The following is a 12,503-nucleotide window of genomic DNA, read 5'->3' as shown; positions in this document are numbered from 1 at the left end:
TGAGCACCTATAAAGATTGACCTCATTGTCGTCAATGTATCTATAAAGTCCTTCACTCTCATGACCAATCATCCAAACTCTCTCAACAAGATGGGTCTTTATCAATTGCAAGTTTGGAAGATCCATTGTGGGAGGATATTCCTCTATCGTCGGGATCTCCAAGCTTGTGTAAGCTGCGTTTGAATCTAGGGTAGACATGATTTCTGGGTTTAAGAGCTTTTGCTTGGTTCAAGTAGACTTAGTCCATTGTGTTCAAGTGCTTTGGTTAGGGAAAAGTCGAAACTATGTCCAAAACCACAACCGTTTCGTCACAATTGTCGCAAATTGTCACTTTTAGACACCCCTAACTTGCAGATGAATTTTGAGGCCTCAAACGACCTTTTTTTTCAAAGTTGAAGTAAATGGTTGCTCTCAGGCTACGTTTTGATATAAAAACTTTTTCGATCCGATACTGTTTGTGAAAGTTATGGCCAAAACAGTGAAATGCAGTTTAGACTGGTCAAAATGAGTCCAAATTCAAATTTAAAAGAAGATTTGGGATCTCTGTGAGACTGTGAACACTTCTGTATGGTCAAAAGTACAGTTGGACCCTAAAACTGGCCTAGAGACATCCTACGCGTAGTATGTCTATATGCTCAGAATTTAACAAAATTTGGTCTAGAGACTCCCCTTAAGTTTAGCAACACAATGGTATGCTCAGAATTTCATTTGGATTTAAAATTGGCCTTGAGACATCCTATGTGTAGGATGTCTTTTTGCTCAGAATGACTTGAAATTTTCACCCCAGCTTCTCCTTGATGTGTTGATCACAGTGGTGTGCTCATAGGTTGGTTTGGAGTCCTAAATCAAGCTAGAGACATCCTACGCGTAGGATGTCTAACCGCTCAGATTTTGTCCAAACTTGATCCCAAGATTCTCCTAGTTCTCACAACCCAATGGTATGCTCAAAATTGAATTTGGATGCCAATAGGTCAAGATTTGGGCTACATAAGCTTCTAGTGCACTCCAAGAGTAGGATGTCTGACAATTCTTGTCTTTGCTCGGTAAATAGTCCAAACAAGGTCCAAATTCACTTTTGAAAAAAGATATGGAATCCTTGAGACACTTAGAACCTCCCTATATGGCCAAAGTAGAATTTTGACCACTTTATGCCCCTGGATGTCTTTTTGCTCTGTTTCAGCTCAAACTTGCATTGTAGCTTCCCCTTGATGTGCTTAACTCACAGCTATTTTTACTTTTTGATTCTGACACCTATAGGTTGGTCAAATGATCCAGAATCTGCTCCATAAGCCTGATGTCTGTTCTGATGAATTCCTAAGTCAAATCAACTCCAAATTGGACCAAATTTGACTAGGAGGCTTGCCTAAGGCTATACAACACCCTGCTATGTCCACAGTTTGAATTTGGCCTCTAAATCATGCCTTAGACATCCTACGTGTAGGATGTCTAACTGCTCAGAATTGCCCTAAATTTGAACCACAGACTCTCCTTAAGGTGCTGATCACTGTGGTATGCTCAGAATTGTGTTTAGAGTCCAAAATCACACAGAAGACATCCTACGCGTAGGATGTCTTTTTGGCCTATTTGACCCCAGACTTGTCCCACAGCTTCCCCTTGATGTCAATAACCCAGTGGTATGCTTAAATTTTGGTTTGGATTTCAAAAGTCCCAAATTTTAGCTGTTCTCGTCTTTTTCTATCAAAAGTGCTAAAGTCCGCTTTGAACCCAATTTTCTCACCCAAATGAGATGAAATTTATCACATGCACTCAATACAACATTTAGAACATGCCTATGGAATCATCCTATGGTTTGGTCTCAAAATTAGGCCTTGGACACAATTTGGGTAGGATGTCTGGCAATTCTCGTCTTTTGGCTTTGATCTGTCAAAATTTGGTCAAATTTCCACTTTCCAGGTGAAAATAGGGTAAAACCTACCTTCTAAACACACTGGTAACCTCAGATTTTCAAAATTTCCACCAGATCATCACCCTGTAGACATCCTATGCGTAGGACGTCTCCTGCTGATTTTTTTCATACTAAAGTGTCCCTTATGCTTCCTTATGCTCTCAGCAAGTGCAAGTATGCTTCACAATTGCAAAAACATGCAAAAATCACTCAATTTAAGCCTTTTCTGAAATTTTATGTTTTCTGACTTCGCCTTTTGGCTTTTGGTCAACAAAAATAGGAAAAAACACCCAAGTCAATATGTTACTAGGGTAAAACCTACCCTCTGAACCCACTGGTGCAGTCAGAATTTTCAAATTTGGTCTCTAGAGCCCCCTTAAGACATCCTACGCGTAGGATGTCTATGTTTACATAATTGCAGGTTTTCTTCACAGAACCTTTGCAAATGCTCTTTTATATGCACAACATCAGTCAGTCATACAAAAATATCCACAAAAGCTTGTTTAATGCATTTTTACCCTCAAAAGCACACTTTTCCGTGATTTCAAATGCAAACAAGCACTTTAGCAAATAATATGCTAAATAGCTCTAGATCAGAATCGGATCACTTACCTAAAGCTACTCCTACAAATCATATGGGGTTTTGCCTCTATGAGTAGAAAAACGCTTCACTGCCACACACGGACTAGTAAACGCTTTTATCACCTCACAAATCACTCGACCACCAACAACTACTCTAATCCACAGATCCTAACTAAACCTATCTAGTCGGAGACCCTCGGCAAGACACACGCTTCCTGGCTATCCACTTGATCGCGGAAGATCCTCTTCCGGATCCACTTGAGAAAAACGCTTTCTTTAGCCGAAACTAAATCAAGCAACCATCACACGAGTGTTAGTAGGAAACCTACTTAGGTCCTTGTGTCCCCGACAGCGGCGCCAATGTTGGACGGGAGAGACTCACACACCCATGAAGTGCATGCAAACACTACCTAGATCAACATAATGTCAATCGAGGACACAGATGACACGATAGGCACACGGAGGAAATCTCTTTAGCTTGTCAGGCTGAGACCATCCTACACATACAACACTCAGGGAGGCCAACTAAACCACAATCAAGAATCTCATTGCTCTCAACTACACCACCTAGCCACATACACACATACTAAAGGTAACTCGCCTAATCATGCCAGATTCGTACGAAACTTAAGGAACACCATCCCCTCACTAGGATACACCTGTCCCTAAGCTTCTACACTCAAAACCCTCACTCTAAACCCATCTGCGGAAAACGCGTAGGATGACAAAGCCAAATTTTGAATGTGCCCGAAACTGAAATTTATGAGTACCTATGCGTAGCTTATGTCGCCACGATTCTATAGACTACTAGCACGTAGAAAACAGACATCGTTTGATACACTTACGGCCACATATAGCTCGTAGATGCGTCGGCGTGTGCGCTTCGTCTCGCGTGGAATGTTTGGCGTTGTCGCGTAGCTCTCCTCGAGCCTACAACAATGGTGCATTCGGATCTCCAATGTGTTAAGCGAGCCGGGCGTAGCGAGAGGATGAAGCTCATGCTCACTCTCTTTCTCTCTCACACACAGTAGACGGCAACGCTAAGTTTTGATTATGATAAAAGTCTTTTTCTTTACAAAATGACATAGGTACCTTATATATTAAGGCTACCTTAGGTTTAACCAAAAATGGGGTTGAATGGGTCAAATGGCTTTGTATTTACAATCTGGAAGTGCCATTGCACCCCGGCTTCTGAAACTAGAATAACTACTCATTACAAATGACGTTTATAGCCATAATGCGCAGCATTTCATAACTCGCAAAAGATAAGACTTGGTACGAAACTTGAGTTATGTTGTGTTGTTGACCCGGCGGTCAACAGTGAGGAGATATACTTCTTTCTCGTAAGACTACTCCTTCTTCCTCTCAATCTACTCTCATACCCTGCTAGCTCTCACCATCTTCAAAGGTGTGTGAGGTCTTGGGTCCGAGACTGTGAGGGAATTGATGTTGTGTTTTATAAATGTTTGCTTACTGCTTGAAGCTTCCATCTTCATTGCACTAGCTAGTTATTGAAGGAACACAGAGAATTGTACTGTAAGAACAAAGTTTTTGTCTTATAAGACTCTCTTTTTCTTTATTGTGCACAAATGTTAAGTAGTATGCATGCTTAGAATCAAGTTTGTGAAGATGACGTTTCCCTAACACCAAGTAGAGCTTGTCACTCTGCTATTATGGAAGATTGATAGGACTAATGTGCGACATGCTTGCGGCAGCTTAGGCTCTCAAGCGTCAAATGGATTAGTCATCCATTCTGGAACAATGTCGTAGCATAAGATAGGGATCCTCTACCGGCTAGAAAAAGGACTAATGAATAGGCTTTATCTTCTCTACCCCATAGTCGAGGACAACTGTGATTTCAAGAGAGAGGTAATGTGATAATAACTAATATCTAGTTCTCCTAAATGATTTTCTCATGTTAAACTGATCATTTAATACGGGAAGTACCAGGTGAGAAAAAGCTAGAATATTGGTTAAGCTGGCAGATCGGCCACAGTAGGGATCCAAAGGAGAGAAAATAGGGTTCCGAAGGGGGGGCCATCTGCAAAAGAGCAATGTGCAACAATGGGCTTGAAAGACCCTAAGGTTCAGCCCATTAAGACTTCCAAAATGCTAAGGTTCCAAAATTCAAAGGTTGTGTCCAATGGTCAAGCTTAGTGAAATTGGATGCTTTGTGAGTGTACACAAAAGTCTTCAAAACTCCTAGATTGGAGGGGGCGAGCCCTGTAAGTAGGGGATGAGAGAGAAACACACACACACACACACACTCACAGGCTCCCTTTACACAAAGGGAACAGGGGACACATGTCAGCTCCCTAGCCCAATTGCTCACAAGGTGCACTCAAATCCTATTGGATGGCCATAGAGGTGGACCAATAAGAATTAGGCTAGAGTAATTCTAGTTTAATTCATTTAAAAACACTTGAGAAAAGAACCAATAAGAATTAAGCTCTCTAGAAGACTATTGGAGAGTCTCGCAAGGGGTCCGATGAGCATTCAACAGCCCAATGGCTTGCCTGCTTCCTATTGGCTAGAAGAAAAAGGGATCCAATGAGAGTGTAGTTTTAATTACCTAAAGCTCTCACAAAAGGGGAAAGGGGGACACATGTCACAAGTCTATCTCTTATGCTGCTCAATTATGATTGGCTGAGCTTGGAGAGGTCTAATGGGAAGCCAGTAAGAGGATTTAGCAAGAGGGGTCGACCAAGATGAGAGAGGGTGCTGATTTGTGAAGGCATTATCACACACACACTCACACAATCTCATGTGTGGAGCAAGAAGACTCTCTCTCGCCTTCTCAAGCTTTAATGGAAAGCTCATCATCTACTCCAAGCTTGTGAGAAGGGAGCCCTACACCAACAACTCTTGGCTCTGTGATGCAAATCCAACCAAGAGCCAAGCTTCAATGCATGCTCATCTCCTCTACCATGCTAATTACTAAGCTATGCTAATCTTTTATGAGTGATTATGTGAGGAGATATACGTCTTTCTCGTAAGACTACTCCTTCTTCTTCTCTATCTACTCTCATATCCCGCTAGCTCTCACCATCTTCGAAGGTGTGTGAGGTATATGGTCCGAGATCGTGAGGGAATTGATGCTGTGTTTTATACGTGTTTGCTTAGTGCTTGAAGCTTCCATCTTCATTGCACTAGCTAGTTATTGAAGGAACACAAAGAATTGTATTGTAAGGACAAAGGTTTTGTCTTATAAGACTCTCTTTTTCTTTATTGTGCACAAATGTTAAGTAGTATGCATGCTTAGAATCAAGTTTGTGGAGACGACATCTCCCAAACACCAAGTAGAGCTTGTCACTCTGCTATTATGGAAGATTGATAGGACTAATGTGCAGACATGCTTGCGGCAGCTTAGGCTCTCAAGCGCCAAATGGATTAGTCATCCATTTTGGAACGATGTCGTAGCATAAGATAGGGATCCTCTACCGGCTAGAAAAAGGACTAATGAATAGGCTTTATCTTCTCTACCCCATAGTCGAGGACGACTATGATTTCAAGAGAGAGGTAATGTGACTAATATCTAATTCTCCTAAATGACATTCTCATGTTAAACTGATCATTTAATATGGGGAAGTATTAGGGGAGAAAAAGCTAGAATATTGGTTAAGCTGTCAGACCGGCCATAGTAGGGATCCAAAGGGGGGGCCATCTGCAAAAGAGCAATGTGCAACAATGGGCTTAAAAGACCCTAAGGTTCAGCCCATGAAGACTTCCAAAATTCAAAGGTTGTGTCCAATGGTCAAGCTTAGTGAAATTGGATGCTTTGTGAGTGTACACAAAAGTCTTCATGTCAGGACAAGGGTCATGTACCCTAAGAACTAGGATGTCATGGACTACGGCCAAGGGTCGGGCTAGATAGTGTGGACAAGGGATCCGTCTAGGGCAAGGGGCTAGGAGCCCGCCTATATAAAGGGAGGTTGGGAGGAGGATCTTCGGTCTAGTTTCCCTAGTTCTTACACTGGTATCAGAGCTTAGGAGTCTCTCTCCCACTCTCTCTCGCTCTAGGCGTGGTCACTTTTTGCTCCTAAAAATAGGAACTTTAGGTGAGAACCGTGGCCTTTGTAAGGTTTTTTTCATTTTTAGCAAGGCATTGCCTAAATCGGGTAGTATTTCTTGTTTTGGACGAGGTGCTATGGTGCATGAATTTTCGCATGCTTGGGCTTGACAGTAGCGCCCTGGGAAGAAGGGAGGAAATCCAACATCTCGTGGCCGCTACTTGCCTGAGCAAGCCACACACATCATCTCCGTCCTCGTCGTTGAGTCTACGCACTGCCTGTGTTTTGCTTCTTAAAAAAAATGCGTTAATTTCACATTGCAAGGCCAATTGGCAATTGGTTTTGAGCCTTGGCCATAGTTGGTGGCCCTTCCCACAAGCAAGCCAACACAAGGACGAGCCTTCGTGTGCGGGCAAGCTACAAGCCGTCTCGGCTTTTCCCTCGAGCTTCACGGCTTAAAAGTTCAATTCAGTTATTGTTGCAGGAAATTCCAGAACCTGCATATTTTTATGATTGCGACGACTTCAAGTGGCGTTCAAGCAACATAATAGCCGAAGCTTTCAATAATTAAGCTTCTTCACAACGGTGACGCTTCAACCATCTACACTGCACGATTTCAGTCATCTTTTGAACCACGGGCGATTGTGCGGAGTTCGATTTGTACGCCGCTAGTGCAAATTCTTCTTTATTCGACGGTTAGGTGCTACGACGCACAAGGGGAGTTAGCTATACTTGGTAAGTGCTACCAAAATTAGGTTTTTTTTTTAGTACTTCTTTCACTGCACTGTGTAGCCTTGGATTCGGATATCGACATGACATTCGATTTTGAGCAAAGTACTCCTGATCCTGCCAATGACGGCTTGCGGCCGGATCCTCTCAAGGAGAGTACCCGCGATGCTACGCCAGGAGAAGATACTTATGAATTGCTTGATATTCAAGAATTTTGTGCACTTCAGAGACGCATGACAGTCATGGATGAAAATTTTAAGGCTTTAAATGAAAATGTTACTAAACTTTCCACATTAGTCATTCAATCAATGCAACAGCAGACTACGAGTACTGCTGACATCCACATGCATGAGCACATTGGAACACAGGGGCAAGGCCCAATTAATGAAACACTTCATACTCACTGCCAAAGAGGTGGATGACTTGTTAAAAAACTTTAAACACCAGTTCTCAAGGGCAAAGACCGGGACCGCAATAAGGATGCAGTGAACATCTTCCTCAATAAATTGGATGGAATTCGCGCCTTACGGCGTACTTAGAGCTCTGCAAACGAGCTTAACTCTGGAAGGCAAGGCCTACAAATGGTGGATGTCTCTCAAGGAGAAGAACATCATACCACAGAGTTGGGCAGCCTTTGAATCAATGTTTAGCAAGGAATTTTTGCCTACAAACGAGGCCAATCAGAATTGGACCGCTTGGGACACGTGTTCCATGCGCCAATATCCATCACTCCTTGAATATCTCTCACTATCAGGACGTCATCCTCAAGTTGGAATGATTGGATACCTTTCAACAAGTACGAGGGTTCATACGAGGTCTGGCTCCAGAACTTAAGAAGTATGTCAAGTCTCAGGACCCTAAAACACTTGAGGAAGCCATAGTGAAAGCACATATTCATGATGACCTTGATGATAAGAAAACACATAATAGTAACGTGCCTGCTAGTATACATGGTAATACACGCACTCAGTACGGGCACAATAAAAGAAAATTTATAGTTGCTAATTCAGATGCGTCTAAAAAACCCAAGGGGTCCAGGGGTCCTCTCTCTTGAGGATTTTGATAAAGCCATGAAAGAGAAGCTATTTTTCAATGCTTAGGAAGAGGCCATGGCAAAAAGGATTGTCCCAAGGGGAAATTTGCTGCTCAGGGGAAGGAGAAAGCAATGCACACGGTGCAACTACTGCCCTCGAGTCTTCCTCAAAATTCTCCACAGTGGAAGTAACACACATTGAGGTGGTGCATGAATGCTGTTTCACAACTTCCATGTGGCAACAAACCTTTGGACCACACGAGTTAGTACGTATGCACGGATATCTGCAAGGGCACAAGGTGCGCATCTTGGTAGATGACGGTGCTACTCATAATTTCATCAATTATGGATTGGTGAAAAAGCTCAAACTGCCTCAAATTTCGAGTACCCACCGCTACAAGGTAGCAATGATGAATGGACATGATACTGAAATATGGGATACTCAATGCCAAGTTGTTCCATTGGAAGTACAAGGGTACTCTACTTGTTTGGATTTTCAAGTTATGAACATGGAAAGGGCTGATGTGGTTCTTGGTAGGGAGTGGTTGCATAGCCTAGGATCATCACTGAAGCGTAGCTATGAGCACAACATTTTGATGTTTGGTTCCCATGGCACACATGTGTTGTTGTTAAGAGAAAAGGATATACCTTCATCACCATTGATTTGTAGTGCCGAGCTTATGCAGCTCGTTTCTGATAATGAAATAGAACAGGTTTTCTTGTGTTACTCACTGTCTCATTTTCTTTCTAACATTGAGTCTGTTGAACATTCCTCAATGCCGCATGCTTCTCTCTCCTCTATTACACCAATGGCTAATTCTACACAAGCAAACGTTGCTAATCAATTACAAAAATTATTAAAGGAATTTCAAGATGTCTTTCCTAATGATTTTCCATCAGGTTTACCGTCGACACGCTCAGTACAACATGGTATTGACGTGACTGCAGGCTGTAAACCTGTTAGTAAACCACCTTACTGTATGAGTTACTCAGAGGCTGCTGAGGTGGAACGTTAGCTTGCTGACTACCTTAGCAGAGGGTTTATACAACCCAGTTCTTCACCATAGGCTTCACCTATCCTTTTGGTGAAGAAAAAGAACGGCAATTTAAATGCGGTTATAGTTAAGAACAAATACCCATTGCCAAGGGTAGATGAGTTATTTGATAAGCTAACACATGCTCGAATTTTTACGAAAATCGACTTGCGGTCAGCATGATATCACCAAGTCCGTATTCGGCTTGCCGATATACCTAAGACTGCATTCCGAACACGGTTTGGACATTACGAGTTTTTGGTGATGCTCTTTGGGTTAACCAATGCGCCCACGACATTCATGACACTTATGGATAGTGTCTTGAAGCCGTTTTTGGGCAAATTTATCATTGTGTTCCTCGATGACATTCTAGTTTATAGTGCTTCTGAAGAAGAGCACTTACAACATCTCAGGCAGGTGTTTGAGTTGTTACACACAAACAAGTTATATGCCAAGGAATCTAAATGTGATTTTCTCAAGGAGGAAATTCATTATTTAGGGCATGTTATTCAGCTAATGGCCTATACATGGATCAATCCAAAGTGGATACTATCCGGAAATGGCCACCTCCTAAAAATCTGAAAGAATTACAGATCTTTTTAGGCTTTGCAGGTTTTTACCGAAGGTTTGTTAAAAACTATGCTCACATTGTTGGTCCTATGACGGATCAACTCAAAGGCAAAGGTAAAGCTTTTCAGTGGGATTCCACTCAGCAGCACAATTTCGAAACACTCAAAGATGCATTAGCTACAGCTCCTATACTGGCTATTGTAGATCCTTTGAAACCATTCATTTTGGAAACGGATGCCAGTGATCGTGCTATTGGAGCAGTCCTGTTATAAGACGGACGATCAATTGCATTTGAAAGTAAGAAGCTGGATGCAGCTCAACATAATTATTCTACTTACGAATGCGAACTCTATGCAATAGTGTATGCCTTAAAGACATGGTGGCACTATCTGTATGGTGCTCAGTTCGAGATTGTGTTTTACCATGAAAGCATCAAATGGTTTACACAACAAACGGATTTAAAGGGTCGGAAAGCCAGGTGGGCCGAGATCCTTCAGGAATATGACGCCAAGTTAAGGTATGGCAAAGGCCGATACAATGTAGTGGTAGACGCTCTCAAGCAGAATGCCAGAGATCAATTCGCTCTTGTTCACGGAACTTTGTAGTGAATATTTAGACTCTCTCAAGGGCAAATATGAGCAAGATGAAACATATTCCAAAGTGTGGAGCCATGTTCAAAAGAGGGATCCTTCTCACTCCAATGCAGGTAGTGTACAATTAAACCTCCACACCTAGTTCTCCTTTATCAAGTGATGAACTATAGCGATGGAAGCATTTTACCATCGACAATGGGTACCTACTCCACAAGGGGAGAGTTTGTGTACCGACGGACACAGACGGTCGGTGCCAAATTCTTTATGAATGTCATGATAGTCCAAGTGTAGGGCACCCGGGGATTAGAAAAACTTATTCTCTCGTACGACGACAATTTTACTGGCCAGGTCTACATGGCTTTGTTCAAGCTTATGTCTTGCATTGCCAAAAATATCAAGTTAACAAAGCAGAGTGCCTGAAAGCAGGAGGACTCTTACATCCTTTGGAAATTCCCAATGGAAAATGGGAAAGTATCTCCATGGATATCATTGTAGGTTTACCAACCACTATACGAGGTCATGACTCAGTATGGGTGGTCGTAGACAGGTTGACTAAACTATGCAAGTTTATCCCAACCAAATCCACGGTTAAGACACCGAAACTAGCAAAGTTATTTGTGGACAATCTATACAAATTGTATGGGTTTCCAAGTAACATTGTTAGTGATTGTGATCCAAGTTTAACAGCCACTTCTGGAGAGCTGTATTTAAACGATTGGGTACACAACTCAACCTCAGTACAGGTGATCATCCAGAAACGGATGGTCAAACGGAACGGGTTAATCAGGTGCTAGAGGATATGCTAAGAGCATACGTCAGCAAAAAACAGACAGACTGGGAAGAATACTTACCTATTCTCGAGTTTGCCTACAACAGTTCTAAGCATGTCACAACACGTTTTAGTCCTTTCATGCTCATGTACGGTTTTCAACCTAGGTCACCAGTTATGGTGGGGTTGACAACCAAAAAACTCCAATAGGTTAAGGATTTTCTCCAAGACCACATGGATATGCTGAAACTTGCTCGTCAGAATGTCCGGCAAGCACAGGATCGGTATAAGAAATACGCTGATGAGAAACGTCGGCAAGTTACCTTTGAAGAAGGGGAGGAAGTATTTTTATGTGTGCCAGAACATTCAGGCAATCTAAAAACTAGACCGACACCTAAATTATCTCCCCGATATTGTGGCCCTTTCAAAATACTCAAGCGAGTCGGTGATCGTGCCTACAAACTATTACTACCATCACATTCTCGCATTCATCCGGTGTTTCATGTAAGCCGTCTACGAAAGCGGTTACATGGGGACGACAACGTCATTGACCAATAGGTTTTGGTTCATTACATTGAACCTCCTACCTTACCGCATGAATGTGAAGGTGTTATGGATTATCATGAGTTGCATACACGACATCACGTACGACAACAAGCCTTTATCAAGTGGAAAGACCGACCTGAAGAAGGTGCCACTTGGGAAAACATTAGTGCTCTTAAGAAGAAGTTTCCCACTTTTGTTTTCAAGGACGAAAACTCTTCTTTAAGGGGGGATTAATGTCAGGAGAAGGGTCCTGTACCCTAAGAACTAGGATGATCATGGACTACGGCCAAGGGTCAGGTTAGACAGTGTGGACAGGGGATCCGTCTAGGGCAAGGGGCTAGGGGCCTGCCTATATAAAGGGAGGTTGGGAGGAGGATCTTTGGTCTAGTTTCCCTAGTTCTTACACTTCAAGACTCCTACATAGGAGGGGGCGAGCCTTGTAAATAGGGGATGAGAGATAAACACACACACTCACACAGGCTCCCTTTACACAAAGGGAATAGGGGACACATGTCAGTTCCCTAGCCCAATTCCCCACAAGGTGCACTCAAATCCTATTGGATGGCCATAGAGGTGGACCAATAAGAATTAGGCTAGAGTAATTCTAGTTTAATTCATTTAAAAACACTTGAGAAAAGAACCAATAAGAATTAAGCTCTCTAGAAGACTATTGGAGAGTCTCGCAAGGGGTCCGATGAGCATTCAATAGCCCAATGGCTTGCCTGCTTCCT

This window comes from Adiantum capillus-veneris, chromosome 28 (genome assembly GCF_014529385.1).
Source record: "Adiantum capillus-veneris isolate H3 chromosome 28, ASM1452938v2, whole genome shotgun sequence".
In the NCBI taxonomy this organism is placed as follows: domain Eukaryota; kingdom Viridiplantae; phylum Streptophyta; class Polypodiopsida; order Polypodiales; family Pteridaceae; genus Adiantum; species Adiantum capillus-veneris.
The sequence above is the reverse complement of the archived record's forward strand: the minus strand, read 5'-3'. Positions refer to the sequence as shown.